The sequence below is a fragment of the Macrotis lagotis genome, chromosome 1 (genome assembly GCF_037893015.1).
Source record: "Macrotis lagotis isolate mMagLag1 chromosome 1, bilby.v1.9.chrom.fasta, whole genome shotgun sequence".
NCBI lineage: Eukaryota > Metazoa > Chordata > Mammalia > Peramelemorphia > Peramelidae > Macrotis > Macrotis lagotis.
The window spans coordinates 588202239-588220554 of record NC_133658.1 but is presented as its reverse complement, the minus strand read 5'-3'; the positions used below and the strand labels follow the sequence as shown (position 1 = coordinate 588220554).

Here is an 18316-nt window from a genome sequence, read left to right as displayed (position 1 = left end):
ATTAAGGCTAGGTAAGGAAAAAAATGAAGCAAAGAATGGTCTCTTTTACTTATTCAAAAAAAAATCAGTCTGAGAGGGGAAGACACTCAGGGTTTCTGGTCAAAACAGGAACAAATGTTATTTATATTCACTCTGAGCCAAACAAGGCTCAAACAATGACCAAGTAGAGCTTGGCTTGGGACCCACTCCTGGTCAATAAATGAAAGCCAGAGTGATTTGAATTTATGGCATGATCCTTAAAAAAGAAATCTATCTGGTAAATTCCGATTTCTTTAGAGATACTAGCACTCAGTGTTAGAGGGTTGTCTAAGTTCAGAAATGCTAACTTGACTTGCCAATAGTCACACAGCTAGCAAATGCTGGAAGCAGAATTTGAAGTCAGCTCTTTCTGACTCTAGAGAGAACATTTTATTCACTATTCCAAACTACCTCAAATTTTTATCTGCTACCAAAGTTTCTTAGTTTTAAAAATGTACAAAATTTTTAAGTTATCATCTTCTTACTATATCCAATTTATTTTTATCTGCCTCTTTCCTTTTTCTTCATTGCTAGTCTAAGGGCTATCTAAGTATGACTGCACAGGGCCCAGATTTCCAAGGGTAAGAATTTAAATATTTTACTCACCCATAGTAATATAAAATATCATGTCAAAAAAACCAGTCATATCATTTTGCAATTTTCACAATGAACTTTTGCAAAAAACAAAACAAACTTTTCATCTCAAGGTGAAGAAGAATCCCTTTAAGTAGCTATTTAGCCAGAACTGAAACACTGACTGGTCAATAAGAACCCCTTCTTTACCTTAGTTTGATTTTTTTTCTATTCCTAGAAACCTTCAGATGAAACAAGTTCATGTGGAGATTACCTTAGCTAAACACTTTGTCCAGGATTATAAGGACTGGGTTTACTGGCCAGCTTCATGTTATGCCAGGGGAGAAAATAGTTCAGCTGTCTCTCCAGTGATTCAAAGTTGCTAAAAACTTTCATGTATGTAATAATGCTCATATTATAACAAGTACAGTATAATTCCTACTAATATCTTTTTTCATCCTCATACTTAAAAATCATCATTGATAAGATACTGAATATTATTTAGACTAGATTCTGAGAAAGGAAAGCAGATTTTTGGTTTTGCATTTTTTTCCCTGATTCTACTCTTTACCTTCATATTACTTGGATGAATATACAAACCACCTCATTGGTATGAATAATTTCTACACCAGTGCTGATTACAACCTATTCATACCTTTTCATTCTGAACCTCTCTTACCCATTTCTTTCCACCTACTAGCAACAATAAATAAAATCAGCCCTGGAGTCAGGAAGACCTAAGTTCAAATCCAGTCTCAGACATTTGACATGAGTCATCTGCTCTTGGACAAGTCACAAGATTGCCTTACAATCCCTCTTCCTCCCCAAAATAAAATTCATCCAATGTGACATTGTTTTACTATATTTCAGCTCGAAAGTGTCACAGTGGATAGAGTGCAATTGTGGAGAGAAGATTCATTTTCTTAAATTCAAATCTGTCCTCAGACACTTACTAGTTGTGTGACTCTAGGCCCGTCACTTAACCCTATTTCCTTTAGTTTTCTCATCTGTAAAATGAATTGGGAGAGGAAATAGTTAACTGTTCCAGTATCTTCATCAAAAAAAAAACCCAAATAGGATCACAAAAAAGTTGAATACAACTGAAAAATTACTTAACAACAAAAAAGTGCAAGACGAAGGCGATCTGTCCTTGATGATATGTATTATACACTTTCTCACATAGAAGTTATCATGGGTAAAAATGTTGTAAGGTAATTATACTTACCATTGGACTTTCTATTGTCATTTGGATCATTTACAGTTTTGAATTTTCTGAGACATTTTTCTCACCCATATTACATTCTGGAGAACATTTGTGTTAAAAAGATGAGATTTTGTGGCAATAAGCAACTTTGCATAATTGAAAATATGCTGTAGTTTTCCAAAAACAGTGCAGTTCAATATCTCCCTCCTTTTCCATTATGTATCTAGTTCATTGTCAGTTGGCAAGGTATCTCCAAGATATACAAGGTGTATATCTTGTATATGTGTGTATATATATATACATATATATATATATATGTGTGTGTGTGTGTGTGTATATATATACATATATATATGTACTTTTTAAAACTTTAATATCTTCATTTTTAGACTACCTAACTATATGTTATTATCTGAACTACATACATTTTTCACTACTTTGTTTTTCCAGTGTTGATAATTATATTGATTTTTGAAGGACTGTGAATTTCAGTGAAGAGATTTGGTAGAGTTCTTTGACTAGATGCAATTAGTACAATGTCATCTATAACTAACAGCATCTTTAGAATTTTCCTGTGTATAAAGACCCTGGCAAACACTTTAGGAAAGTGTATGTCTTCTTGTTTTGTTCCTTGCTTGATACTGAAAAGCTTCCTCCATAACCTTCTTTGGCATAGAATCTTACAAGATTTTAACATTTGCTTAAAGGAGAGCCTTTTAAATCTGCAGTTAAGTCAAATACCTTTTTTTTTAAGGTTTTTGCTAGGCAATGGGGTTAAAGTGACTTGCCCAAGGCCACACAGCTAGGTAATTATTAAGTGTCTGAGACCGGATTTGAACCCAGGTATTCCTGACTCCAGGGCCGGAGCTCTATCCACTGCGCAATCTAGCCACCCCTCAAATACCTTTTTTTAAAAATAAATAAATAAATAATAGACAATGATTTTTTTTTCTCTGTCCATCTCAGTTAGTTCCCTTACATATGAGGGGGAAAACTGGAGTGTAAATATATATATTTTAAAAATCCTTTCCAACTCTAGAACATTATTTTGTGAAGTAACCCCATGGGAGAACCCAATAAATAACCCAATAAACTCAATAATTAACCAATTATCTATTAGTCAAAGAAATGAAGACAAGTTATAACAGGTAAACAAAAAAAAACCATCTTACTATTTGGTTATACTTATAGTTGAATGCAGCTTGACATTATAAGAATTTAGTCATTCAAAAAAAAAAACCCCAAAACTATGAAAAAAAAAAAGCTAGAAAACCACAGAAAGAAGGCTCAATTTCAATTGAAGCTGGAAAATCGCCTAGGCTCTCAACTTTGTCCTCATGTTGTGCCAAAAAGGGACACTATCATTTCTCAACACAAAGCATGTACCTAAATTGAGATGCCTTGGTTTGGTTTGAAAGGTCTCCTGCTGAGTTTCAAGCAGCATAAAAGAGAACAAAAGTACATTTTTTAAAAAGCAAACTCTATGTGTTACCACTTCAGTTTAGTTACCACTTCAGTTTAGTTATGTCAATAAAAATTTGATATCAGGATAGTTTTTAAAGTAGCTTTGCTACAGCAAAGTTCTCTATAAAACAAATCTTGCTTTTGACATTTTGACAATTACTAGGAGGAAAATATATATTCAGGGGATCCCCAAAGTTTATACTATTAAAGCTTAGAACTGCACTAAGACTTGGGGACATACTGTATAGTTGGCTAAACTAAAATCTTCATGAAGAAGGCAGACTTCATGGGGCAGCTAGGTGGTACAATGTATAGAACACTGGCCCTGGAGTCAAGAGGATCTGCATTCAAATCTAGTCACAGACACTAGATACTTGCTAGGTGTGTGACCTTGGGTGAGTCACTGAATCCCATTGCCCCATACAAAAAAAAATAAGAAAGTAGGTTTCAACATATTTGTTATTATATTATTCCAATCATACTTGCATACTAGGAGTTGTCATCCTTATCTAGCAGGTCAACTTTCTTTTGTAGCCCTTTCCTTTCTCTAGTATCTCTTATTTACTAATTTTTTTTGTTTTTGCAAGGCAGTGGGGTTAAATGACTTGCTCAAGGTCACACAGCTAGGTAATTATTAAGTGTCTGAGGTCAAATTTGAACTCAGTTTCTAGGGCCAGTGTTTTATCTACTGAGTCACTCAGCTGCTCCCTCTTATTTACTACTAACCTTTTCTTTATCATTCAGAAGAATCACTTCCATGTCTGGAAAAAACAACCAAGCCATGATACACTACCTTCTTATTTTGCATAATAATTTATTATATCCTATTTTGCTGGTTGGCATCTCTTGATGTACTCCAATCTGAAAATTCTTAAATTATGTAATGTAAAATCAACTAATTTCCCCTTCTGTTACTTCTGTTACTTCAAAAGTCTATGTATTGGGTCTGTATACATATAGAGGTTTTATAAACAAAATTACTCAGTGAATTCTGTAACTTCTAATCATATATTAAATTGACTGAAATCTGTCAAAAAGTGTAGATCAGATAAAAGGTATCATTTTTGTTTCAAGATAGCAAAGAGAATTGTAAGAGTATATATTATTTTATCAAATTACATAAAGAACAGTCAAATCTTATCCTGTGGAATGTGGATGGTAGTACAACAAAGAAAGTGCAGTTTAGTTGAAAAATAAAGTAAGCAGTTAAATGGCACCAAAGATGGGTCTCTGAGCCTGGAGTCAAAAAGACTTTAATTCAAATCCAGTCCCTTTCTAGCTGTGTGATATTGGGTAAGTGACCTAATAAATATCTCCTCAGTTTCCTCAGTTGTAAAAAAAAGGATTATAATAGCACCTATCTCATAGAGTTGTGGTGAGGATCAAATGAGATAATATTTATAAAATATTAAGAACAATGTGTAGCATGCAGTGTACAGTTAGTAAATGTTTGTTGTTTTGTCTCACTCCTCCACCCTTTCCTTTTTTCTCTAAGGGTGGAAAAAGCTTAGAGGAGCTTTAGTCCTGAATCTGAATTAGCTTACCCCACTGACACAGAGTTCATTATTAAGGGAAAACTTCCATCTTATAAAATTGAAAATATGCCTTTCCTATGATGTCTACCCTGGTTCTAAACAAAATGAGTCCATTTCCTTCTCCACTTGACAGCCTTTTAGATCATTGAAAAATGGATATTTTGTGATCTGACCCCTGCTGAATGGCTTCTCTTCTTTAATATATAACCTAAAAAATCAATATGCTGCTATAATCCACCTGTTTTTATGAAAAGTTGGCAACAATTCAGCTTCCCTGAGAATGATCCCTAAATCAAATACAACCTTAGTTCTTTCTGTGCTTCCTATTGAAATTAGGATAGCTAAACATTGTGGTAGATAACTACTGGACCTGGAATCTGGGAAAGATCATGTACATTTCACTGGTTTTCAATTCCATAAATCAGTTCTGACAACTCTTCAGAATAAAATCCTACTTAAAAAATATGATTCTCACACTATGCCTTAAAAAGTCAAATTTGATCTTTTGGATTAGAAATCAGTCTCAAGGAACCAGCAGCTAGATGTTGGCATGGATTAGAAAACACAGGTCCTGGATTCAGAAAGGCCTAAATTACTTAGCTAGCAGTATGACTCTACACAAATCATTTAATCTGTTTGTTTATTTCCTCGACAATTAAAAAAACAAACAAATTCCAAGAGATATTATTTGCAAAGTGGTTAGCATTGTGCCTGGCACAAACTAGGTTTTTTTCCCTTCCCTTCCTTCCTTCCTTTCTTCTCTCTCTCTCTCCCTCCCTCTTTCCTTTCTTCTTTCCATACTTCCTTCGCTCCTTCCTTTACTTCTTCTTCTCTTCCTTTCCCCCTTTCTCCCTCCCTTCCTTGCTTTCTTTTCTTTCTTTCCTTCTTTCTCCTTTTCTTCATTCTCTTTCCTTCTTTCCTTCCATTCTTCTTTCCTTACTCCTTCCTTCCCTTCTTTCCATCCTACCTTTGTGCCTTCCTCCCTTTCTCTCTCCTTTTCTCTCTTCTTCATTTTCTTCTTTCCTTCCTTCTTTCCTTCCTTTTCTCCTTCCACCTATTCTCCAAAATTTTAATGGAAGTCTACTAATAACAACAAATGTTGCTTCTTCAGAGATGTAGTACAGTATTAGATCCATTCCCAATCTTTTACCATTCTCATCTTTTAGTGGGACGTGCAATTGATCTGATAATAAGAAACAGAATAGTAACATCAGGTTGCTTCCTTTAATCTCTATTCCTTTAATAATTATTAAATTATCTCAAATTTTATGCTCTATGGAGTTACCTAGAGCAGCAGTGTCACAAAGAGGGTATTTTTAGCCTAAAGACCAAATAAAGGATTTCCTAAACTTATTGAATTTTACTTCTAGTTCATACTAATTTGGCCACATGGGCTCTAACCCCTTCCCTGGTATCCTGGTTTTAAATTAAGGTTTGTATTTTAGTCACACTAAAACAGGTTTTGAACATGGCTTTGTAGTTGAAATTTAAACTGTTCATGTGAATAATTCTTTGTAATTGATGTGTATCTGCAAAAGAAATAGTAAAGTTTTTTTTTTAATAATCAAGAAAAAGCTGGACATGGTGCTCCGTTTCCATAATCCTTGCTTCAGGGTGAGACTAAGGCTGATGAATGATTCAAGTTCAATATTTCTAAGGTGTAATAATGTGAAGCAGATCCAGTAATGCACTAAGATTGACATGAAAATAGGAATTCCCCAGGTGGGGTTGTCCTCAAGGCTGTCAACCAACTCAGGTTGGAAATAGAGCAAGTGGAAGCTTCCAAATCAATCAGTGGGATCAGGCCACTAGGTTCCCTTGCACTTCCAGCCAGAGTAATATAAGGAGAGCCAGTCTCAAAAAAAGTAGCCAAGGAGGGGGAAAACCTTGACAAGTCATCTTTCTCACTTAGAAAAAAAAGAGAAAAAATGCTGATTGGTGATTCATTTATTCACAAAAGAATAATTTGAAATTCACTGAGTATCACTGTTATGAAATACTGTTGTAGATGCTATGACTAGTTTCCTATTCTGACATCTGCTAAAGAGACTTTCTGCCAGCAGGATTTGAGATGTAACCAAATACAGACTCGTATCTCAACACAGAAACAGAAAATACACAAATCCACAGTGGAGCCTCTGTGAAAACTGCAATGCAGCAGTCCTTTTCTAGAGCTACAAATATTTGATCAGATGTGGTGAGACATCTCTTTAAAAGGCCCAGACTTTAGGAATAAAGGCATAATTTGATCATTAGATATTTTAAAAATCCAGAAGTACAAAGGAAACAAGCCTGAAATATTAATAGAACTAATGTGATCTCAGAATCTAGCACTGGCATAAGACTGAAACTTTGGGCAAATAAAGAAATTAAAAGCTCCAAAAACCACTTTCAAAATAGTGTGAGAAAAAGATTCTGCACTTTTAAGCCCTTAAAAGACTTAAATGAAATCAGAATGAATGTAAAGGAAAACTCTTAATCAGGATCAAAAAAGGCTTTAGTTTTCAAAGTCTTCTTTTATGGAGAATTTTAAGTATGAGATGAACATAATTTTTTGCCTAAAATTGTTTATATGAAAATGCATCTGGAAACAGGGAGATAAATTAAATGATCTCTAAAGATGCCTTTTGATCCTTGAGCCCTCAGTTATTATTCAATATATATCATCTTCTGACATTTTGACCTATTTAATTTTCAAAAAATTATTGTAAAGGAGCAATTAAAAACAAATACACATCCAATATAAAGGATAAAATTCCACCTAAAGCTTTTTTTAACAATGAATTGAAAAATAAACAAGCAAGGAAAATGATTTTGTTTTGAAGCATTTTCTTGGTTTGTCCTTATTTGTATAAGTGGGAATTTAAGTTAAGGTTTGTATTTTAGTCACACTAAAACATGTTTTGTTTTGAAGCATTTTGTTGGTTTGTCCTTATTTGTATAAGTCCATGAGATTACTAGTTAAGCAAGGTGAAATTTGCAGAATTACATATTGTCTTGAATTCTTCATATTTATAATTTTATAGACCTATAACAGTCCATTTAATCACTTTACCAGAATTTATTTAGTCATTCTCCAGTGACTTGACATGTAGGTTGTTTCCATTTTTTTCTGTATTCTAACCATAGATTTTTGGAAGTTGGAAGGGTCAGATAGTCCAACTCATATGTAAAAAAATATTTCTAATAATTACTATCCAGTCTCGGCTAAGGATTTACAATCAGGAGAAGCTCACTTTCTCCCTAGGGTAATAACCTATTTTCCTTTTGGATATCCCTAATTTTTTAGTCTTTAAGTCAAAATTTCTAATTTCTTCCCATTGCTCACAGTTCTGTGCTTTAAACAAAATAAATCTAGTCATTCTTCCATGATAGTGATAATGTTTCCTCTAAGTCTTTTCTTCTTTATGTTAATAATTCTTAGTTCCTCTAACAGATCTTAATATGACATGATCTTAAGGTCTTTCACCACGGTGGTATTCTTTTTCTGGACAGTTTCCATCTTATCAATGTCCTCATTGTTCACAGTTCTTTGCTCCAAGGCTAAACAGTATAAATTTAATCATTCTTCCACGATAGCTATAATGTTCCCTCTAAATCTTTTCTTCTTTATGTTCATAATTCTCAGTTCCTCTAACATCTTTATAAGACATGACCTTAAGGGCCTTCACCATGCTAGTGCTCTTTTCTACTAGACACTCCATTTTATTAATGTTCTTCCTAAAACTGTGGCATTCAAAAACGAAACACAATATTCAAGATGAGATCTGATCAGAATGTAGGACTAGTTGCCAAATTGGAAAAGTATTCATGAAATTATTCTTCTATTAACATTTGAAAATTGTACTAGTTTTTTTTTTTGCATGTTTACTTTGACTTATGTATTGATCAGAATTCCCAAGTCTTTCCAAGTTGTCTTTAAAATGCTGTTAATAAATAGCTCTCCTGGTTCTATTCACTTCATTGTGCATCAGTTCAGTCATCTCTTCTCAGATTTCTATGAAACCATCTCTTCAATCATTTCTTACAACACAACAGTATTCTATTACATTTCACAATTTTTTAAGCCATTCCACAACTGATGGCTATCCCCTTAGTTTCCAGCTCCAGCTTATAATAATATAAGAAAAAATGATATAAATATTTTTGTACATATGGATCCTTTTTCTTTCTCTTTGGGGCAAAAAAAATATTATGATTGGGTCAAAGAATATTTACAGTTTGGTGATTTTATAGGTATGGTCCCAAATTACTCTCCATATTGGTTGGAACAATTCACAATTTTGTTAATTATGTGCCTCCATCATTAATGTTCCTATATTCCAATGCTGTTCAACACTTTTTTTAATGTCATCCTTGTCATTCTGATGGTCATAGGGTGGAACCTCAGTATTTTCAGATTTTTTTAATCCTATTTTCTAATGGTTTAGCTATTCCTGTATGATTTGACTTTAACAATTTTTTTTATTATTTTTGTATTCATAAATATATAAAGGTTTTAAGGATAAAGGTTTAGGAATGTAATCACTGGATTGAAAGATGTGATCAGTTTGTGATTGTTAATATGTACTGTTATACTGCTTTCCAGAATGTTTCTAACAGTCTGAAGTTCCACCAAAAATGTATCAGTGACTATTTTCTTCTTTTTTTTTATCTATTTCTGGGGAACTGGTTTCATTTCTTTTTTTTTTTAATTTTAAAAATTTATTTAAGGCAATGGGGTTAAGTGACTTGCCTAAGGTCACATAATTAGGCAATTATTAAGTATCTGATGTCATATTTGAACTAAAGTCCTTCTGACTACAGTACTGGTGCTCTATCTACTGTACCACCTAGCTGCCCCTCTCATTTCAAATTATCTCAAATTCTGTGCCAAATTGATCCAAGGGTATGTTATAACATTTGGTGGTTCAGACTCTCACTGTTTTTCAGCTATAGCAATGTTCTATATATTTATATAATTCTCCCCTTCTCAAATAGGCAACAATGAACATCTGGCTTCTGGTCTGTTGCCACATTTGACAACTTGCATAAATCTTTGAGATTCTAACTTGCTTTTTCTAAATAGGAATGAGTTACATAAACTACATAGAAATGTGAAGCAAAGTAAATTATAATCTAGCAGAGAATTATAACATCTAAGAATTGGAAAGGAAAACTGCTATCCAAAGCAAAAGATGCTAAATCTACAACACTCCTTATCATTCACCCTTTCCTTGAGGATGTCCAGCTGTAAAAAACTTATTACGTTCTGGGGCAATTCATTCAATGGAAAACATCTCTATTAGAAGCTCCTTATGTTGAGCAGAAATTAGCTTCCCCATGATTTTAACTATTGCTCCTAGTATTGCCCTTTAGGACCAAATATTTGTCTTTCATATGAAAGTCATTTAAATATTTGACCACAGGTATCATGTCTCCACTAAGTCTTCTCATCTCTGGGTTAAACATTCTTGACATTTCTAAGTGTTCCCATTTTCTTCTACAATTCCTCATTACAAGATGATGTAGAAAATCACAGAATTTTCAAATAGAAGTCATGTATTCTAATCTGAATTACATGTCATTAGCTGTGTGGCCTTAATCAAATCAAGCCTCAAGTTCCTCATCTCTAAAGAGGATATAATAATACTTGCTTACTTTATAGTTGCTCTGAGGAATGCACTGAGTGTTCTAGAGGGGAATGACTTCTTAGCATAGTGCTCTGCATATAGTAGGGAGATGATAATTGTTTATTGAACATTAACAGTGGATAACAATGGAGTGGGTAGAGCACTGAGCCTGAAATCAGGAACATCTGAATTTAAATCTCAGATGTACGAATTATGTGAGTCAAGGCAAGTCACTTAACTGTTGTCTGCCTCAGTTTCTTCATTTGTAAAATGGGAGTAATAAAAGCAGCTACCTTACAGAAGTATTGTGAAAATCAAATGAAAAATTTGCAAAGAACTTAACTCAGTGCCTAGTATTTATAGAAGGTGCTTAATAAAATGTTTTTTCCTCCCAAGTCTGAGTAGAATATACAAATGTAAGTTATTATTTAGAGGGAAAAGATATTGAGTGGTGGCAGAGAGAAGTAGAGAAGAAAATAATGGTTAAGTGACTATCAATTTATTTTTGAGGTTTATGAAATGAAGAGGTTGGATTATATTATGTTCCTTCAAGTTCTAATAATTTATGAATTTAAGAGCCAAACAACTCCTTGGATTCTGATTAATCTTTCATATTTTCACTGGTGTGGTGGGTGCTTTGGGATGAGGAGGAGATGAAAGAAACAACTGGCTTATACTTGCAGCCTGGGCAAAGATAAATAAGAGCTAAAAAATGAAAGAAAGGGGGAAGTAGAAGAAATGAATGCTGACTAATTTTAACTTTAAATTATTCCTTTGTAAGTTTTGGCAAAAGACAAATTATTTTCTGAGAGGATATTTCTCTACTGGGAGCAGGATTTCTGTTTCAAAACTTAATATGAAATGGCAGTTGTGGTAATATAGTTTTCTTTTTTATAGGAACTACATTTGTAAAAGGGAAGTTAGTTCCTCCTAATTTATTCTACCTATTCCCCTTCCATGATTTAGTTATGGATGATAAGATCTTAATGTGTTAACAAAGTATTGATATGAAATATGGGTATCTTTCTCTAATCAAATCAAAGAGGTTATACCACTGGCAAGACAAAAATTAACTAGGCTCCTTTAGACCTTTAAGAAGCTAAGCTTAAGGGAGCAGCTAGAGTGCAATGGATAGAGCACTGACCCTGGATTAAGGAGGACCTGAGTTCAAATCCAAACTCAGACACTTAATAATTACCTAGCTGTGTGACCTTGGGTAAGTCACTTAACCTCATTTGTCTTGCAAAAAAAAACAAACCAAAAAGATTAAGCTTTAAAAAAAAGCCAAGTTTGTCAGTCTTGGAATCATTCAATATAGTAGTTGACAGTACACCCTAGAAGCCATATAATGAAGGAAACCTCTATACTTATGTCAGAGGGAGTGATAAGAGGAAGGGAATTTTCATTCTGAAATTGTATCTACTTACACCATAAGCTCCATAATTGAATACATAAAAATAAATATAGAAAAAAGAGGGAGAAAAATTTGAAACTTAAAATCCTATAAAAATGAATACTGTAACTATCTTTACATAAAATTAGGAAAAATAAAACATTACTAACAAAAAAGAAAGAAAGAAACAGTGCACCTATCAGGGAACAGAGACATATCCTCTCTAAATAGATATGGATACTGAGAGGTGGCATTCAAGATGATTCAAGAAATATGACCTCTAGCAGAGAAGAAAAGAGCAATCTTTGAACACAAGAGTGCAAGCCCTGGCAATTAAGAGTCAAGCTATAGAAAAGAGCAGACATTGAGAAATCAAGCTGAACAACTTGCTCAGAGGGAAGCCTGTGTCTGGACCATGGTGTTGGTGGAAGTACTTCATGAGGACTCATTGGATTGCTTCATATGATAAAATGTGAAATCTTTGATCTTGTAATCTTAAATTTTAATTTAGTTTTCTACTCACAGTAAACTTTTGCTAGCATCTTTCTGGGAAAGATAACAAAAAACAGGAATAGTTAATATTAGGGGAATTGTGGAAAAACAGGTACACTAATGCATTGTTGGTGGAGCTAGGAATCATAACCATTCTGAAAAAGTAAATTGGAATTATGCAATGAAGAGACTAAAATGTTGATGCCCTTTGATATAGAGATTTCACTGTTATGAAAATGCTCCAAGGACATCATTGTCAAAAAGAATATAAACCCTCTAAGTCAAAATATTTTAGTAGCATATTTTTTGGTAGCAAAAACTGGAAACATCAGATGCCTATTGATTAAGGAATAACTAAACAAAATGAATGCAATGAAGTTTTTCTATAATAAAAAACTAAATGTAATAAAAAACAAAGACACCTGGAAAGCCTAACATATGCAAAGTGCAGTAAGTAGAGGGAAGAAGATAAGACATATAATGGTTAAAACAATGTATATGAAAAGAACAATTGTGTTGCAGATAATAGAACAATTGGTAGTGAATTGAAAAATTATAATTTTTTAAAGTATCTATTTGTTTTTTAAAATACATTCTCTTTTAATTTTTCTCTTAAAAATTATTATGAGATGACTCTGTAATACAAGTAAAGGAAAGGATACAGAGGCTAATCTAGCCCCCTAAAATCAATAGTCTATTTTTAAAAAATATTTTTCTGATTTTTATTATAGATGCCAGATAAAAAGTATAATAATGCCTAAAAGTCATAAAACACTTGATATTAAAAAGATTCCAGACCAAAGACCTCCTGTTTCTATTCTTTGACCACTTACATACTGGGAAGTAGATCTTATTTTTACAAATTTTTCCTATTTAAAGATTTTTGTTGTCAAATTGTTAGGAAAAAATATTCCTTGCAAATATTATTTTTCTTTACTCTCTACTTTCTTATTTCAGATCTATTACGTTTAATTGTGCAAAAATTCATTATTTTACATAATCAAATTCTTCTATCTTGACTCTTATAATGATTTCTATTCTAAGGGTTCTCCATCTCTTCACAAGTGGTAGAGAGGAAAGCATTCAATTATACTCCATTTATATATAATCTTTTTTTAAAAAAAAAGAATTGAGCTCATGATGATGCATTTGATATTTATTGCTTTGAATTTGGTGAGATGTGACAGATGATGCAAAAGGAGAGGAAAAAAAGAAAGAGTAGTCATGGTGTACAACCACCACACTAGAAGAACAGTATTTCACAGAGATTAAAAATCTAATTTAGATTCCAGGATGGCTTAGGATAGAGACTTCTATTGTCAAACAGAATAAACAAAAAACCTTATAGCAAGAAGGAATTAATGGCTAGACATTATATAGATATCCCTTTTCCTTTGCAGTTCACTTCAGTATTTAACTTAATAAGATCCAAAAATGGATGAGTTGAAGTCTCTTAAAAGTAGATTACATCATTATATTTTGAGCAAAATTCCCATAAATCATATGGAAATTCTAGTAAATTGTCACCTCAAAATCAAGTCAATAAACTATAAACTTTTCTGGAAATTCTGAAATGTGGAAGAAAGTAGTCATTAGCCAGAATAAAATGCAACAAGAGCAAAATGCAATACTGTAATATTGGAACCATGATAAAAAGCAATCATTATAAAAAGTATTTTATAAAGCTATAAATAGATTTTATTTAGAATTGCCAGTATTATGTTACAATACAGAGGAACTAGAAATTAATTTAATCAGTTGTAATAGACTTTAATTTACTACACTTCTGGAAAATGTTGCAGCTATATCTACTAATGTAATATTTCTCTGGTCCTGGCACTATTTATATAGCCTGAATATAGTTTGAAAATGAAATTAAATTATGGATCTGGTGATTTAATGACCTCCAGAACACATAAAATAGGCTGCTTCAGACAACCAAATTTATCAATCTCTCCAGAAAAAAAATGGAGGGTTGGTCAAAGTGGGCTAATTCATTTTTGTTTCCAAATTCAACCTTTAATGCTTGCTGACTCCATAAGTTGATTGAAACTGGTTTACTAAGGAAGCAAGGAAAATAGCATGCAAATTGCATCAATTTTTCTTATTTTCTGAATGGAATGATGATCACATAAATATCATAACTATACTAGCTTCTGTAATAATAATGTGTCATGTGTACACACTATTTCACAGTTTGTAAAGTACTCCCTGCAAACATTCTATACAGTACTTAGGAAAATGGAGGAGAAAACTGAGATTTGGAGAGGTACAATGATCTGCCCAAGTCATATGACTAATGAGTAGTGGAGCAAGACCTCAAACACAGAACTTATGATCCTAAGTCTCTTTCCATTGCCTTAGTCTTGCCCCTCTTAATTAAAATGCTTATGTTTAAAAATCAAGCTTAAGTACTCCACCCAAGTACTTTCTAAGAGTTGAAGAAAATAAAACCAACTAGTTTAAATAAAATATTTTCAGTGTACAGATCAATCCTTTTAAATTAATTTGACCTTTGAAAAAATTATTAATCTATTGGCATATAAATGGCTGTCTCCCAAAATTGTCTAAAAAGTTTGACTCAGTGGTGTCCATCTGCATTCTTTACTCCCTTATCATATAGTCTCATTCTCATACAACTCTTTTTTTTTTAGGTTTTTGCAAGGCAAATGGGGTTAAGTGGCTTGCCCAAGGCCACATAGCTAGGTAATTATTAAGTGTCTGAGACTGGATTTGAACCCAAGTACTCCTGACTCCAATGCCGGTGCTTTATCCACTGTGCCACCTAGCCGCCCCTCATACAACTCTTAATGTATTCAAGGACAGTGACAAGAATTTACATCTTGATTGAAAAATGGACTTTGGTGTAATGATAATTCATTTACATAAATGTAAAAATAAGTATATAAATCTAGAGAACAACTCTACTCTGAAATATGAGGGTTCTGATAGCTATGAGATCAAGTAGAAGGCATTAAAATGTCTTAAATTTCCATTGCTTATTTAGAAATTAACTACATTACATAACAGTGGTCTAAATGAAACTGAGTGCTCATATGGAATAGCATATGCTGCTCCATGTGGAGGATAAACTTGTGTCCATTAGAATTAATTGATATAACATTGTTATAAGGAACACATTTAAAAATAATTAAGCACTTTTTAGCAGTAAACCATCTAAAATGAACCATGATAAAAAGCAATCATTATAAAAAGTATTTTATAAAGCTATAAATAGATTTTATTTAGAATTGCCAGTATTATGTTACTACTTTTGCCAAATTTTCTTTTTAGTAATTGATTTTTCTAAGGATATCTGGCCCTCTGTCAAAATTTACATCGATCTTTCATTTTTTTGCTCAACTTAAGGAATTTTGGGAAGGGAGAATGAGGTGTGCAGACAGAGAAAATCAGTCTCAAGTTAGTATCTTCATTTGTTCTTAAATTAAAATTACTGGAAATGCCTGATGGTTCTACATAATACCAGACATTTCTATCCATAGGCTCTGAAACTGTGAGACAGCCAACTGTGAAATGAATTGTTTCGCATAGCTCATGAACACAAGTGTGAAAAAAGATTGTTATAAAATAAAATTTAAAATGTTATAAAAATGCTCTGGGAAAAATTAAGCTTATAGCCTAAAAACTCTTCCTAATCTGTCACATGAAAATTTTAAATTATATTATAATGACTATTCACAATCCTAACATTAATACCATTTACATGATCATTTTCTTAAACTATCTTTTCAGGAAAAAAGTGCATCAACACAAATAGAGATTGCTTCTGCATGAAATTACAATTCATTTTTAAAAATTTGCAGTAGAAACAGAATCCTTGTGGCAAAAGGTGATGAGAATACAGAGGAAATACTGTAGCTCATAAAGTCAGGCATTGATTACAAATTAGAATCACTTCAGCACCATGGACATAAGCAACACATCCATCAAAACCTTTTCCCATTGAATACAGAAAGGAATAGAGCCCAAATCCCAGACATTAAACTCAGTCCTAGGTAACTGAATCTGAAACTAGGAGATCTTAAATATCTCTGTATCCTGCTGATTACCAACCTTATAGTCTGAATTTAGAGTTAGACATGGATTTTCCTGTGCTCCCCAAAATAGCTACTATGCATTTAATATTCATTAAAAAATGAAAGCTTATATGAAAAGGTAATTTAAACTCTGCTTGAGGAAGAAAATGACTGAGCAAGAAATAATTCCATCAAATTTTCAATTCAATGAAAAAATATTATTAAACATACAATCTCCCTCCACCACTTTTTCATACAATAGTATGCAAAAATCTTTTCTGTGGAGTGTTGACTATTTAGCTTTGCTTCTTAATGAGTTTATTCAGTTCAGCTTCTGTGACCTACAGAGATCCCTATGTAGGGATCTACATATGTATCTGAGAAGTGAGGGAAGGGTTAATAAAAATATAGTTTGGAGGTCAACATGGAAGCTGATATCCCAAATTCTCAGTAATAGTTTTAAGGTGAAAGACTCTTCTTAGTATTTTTGGCTTGCCACTAAGTAAATGTACATGTACAATTTATGTGGACATGAACCTATGGTCTAATTGGGATTAGTGAGACATTAAATAGATCTGTGCACCTGGAGACCTAGGCAAAAATGTAATCCTGATTCCTCAATTCTCTTAGATTTTATCTTTCTCATTTCCCTTCTTTCCCTTTCCTCTTTTCTTCTATTTTCTCCCCATCCTCTTAACCATCACCTCTAAGCTCACAAAGCAAATTGTAAATACTGACATCCCTGCATGATTCTAGCATTGGAGCTCAGGGAAGAACTATAATATATTGCCTTCTCCAAGCTGGGGAACATACTGTTGGACTTCTTGCTTATTATGGAGTAAAGTGAAAAGGAAAAGATACTAAAACATTTGATCAGTTTTGAACCAAGGCAGATTTAGATACAGATAAAGAGATGGCAAATGGGAAGGTGAGCCTCTAAATTCATGATGCCACAAGTCATTGCTCACCACTAAGAAGAAACAGAATCTCTGTTGAGCTCTGTGAAGGAGTTGAGTTGCTAACTCCCCAACCCCCAACCCCCAAGTCTTAGTTTCATAGGGGGAAAAAATGGTTTCTCAATTATTTAATTCAACTTAGTCTTCAGACAGCCCTAGGCAAGTCTTTAATGACAAGGGTAGAGAGAGATTCTTTTCCCTGGGATATATGAAAGACATATTTCTCCATCCTTTCCGCAGCGTACAGAGATATTTATGCTGAAAAGCAAAGGATTTAAATGTCGTCCTGTTTTCAGCCCAGGTTTCTCTTGCCCTTCCAAATATCCACAGGAGGGGTGGGGGTGGGGAAGGAGGGAATAGCAAAAGAAGAAGAGAGTAGCTGGCACAGAAACAATCACAGGTATGAGAAATAAGAACAAAACAGCTTCTCTGCTGCGTAAAAGACCATGGATTCCAGGCAGCTACAGTTTTACCTGTCTCTTCTAGCGAGGAAAGGAATAGATCTTTCTGCTCCTTTGCTGAAGTCTGGAAGTTATTGCCTTCGGACCAGGAGGGAAAAACTGAAGTGTCAGAACTGAGGACAGGACGTCTGGGTGAAGGTGTCTGCCAGTGTTTCCATTTCCCTCCGACTGGGAGGGGTAAAAACAACCGGAAAATAAACAGAAGCTGAGAATCCCTTCTGATTCACAATCTGCTTAGGCAGCCGCTAGAAGCTCAGAGCATCATAGAGAAAGCTGCCACTGAAGCGCTCTGGGGCGCTAACCCTACAGGCTCCTTCCTCTTCACTTCCCAGATGTCACGCCTGAAAGGGACGGAGGGAGAGGGGGAGGGAGAGGCTCAGGGGAAGGCGAGGAGAGAAGGCCACAGTGGGAAAAAAAAGAAAGAAAAACCCTGAATGGGGAATTAAAGGAGGAACAGTGGAGCATGCGCACCAGCAAGCTGCAAGCACAGGCTCTTTGAGGAGGTGGGGGAGTCTAAGACTAGGGGTAAAGTATTGCTTCAAATGCTTCTCTAGTTGCCTGAATGCTTGAA

At 33.8% G+C, this 18316-nt stretch overlaps 1 protein-coding gene across 1 annotated transcript in view; it reads right to left on the bottom strand.

Annotated features, from left to right (window-relative positions):
• The window catches only part of SLC35G2 (solute carrier family 35 member G2), a 52071-nt gene extending 34144 nt beyond the window's left edge, over window positions 1–17927 (bottom strand). The window contains exon 1 of the mRNA XM_074234342.1: window positions 17758–17927. The gene's annotated coding sequence lies outside the window, so the exon portion shown is untranslated. The remainder of the gene's footprint in view (window positions 1–17757) is intronic.
• Window positions 17928–18316: the final 389 nt, after the last annotated feature.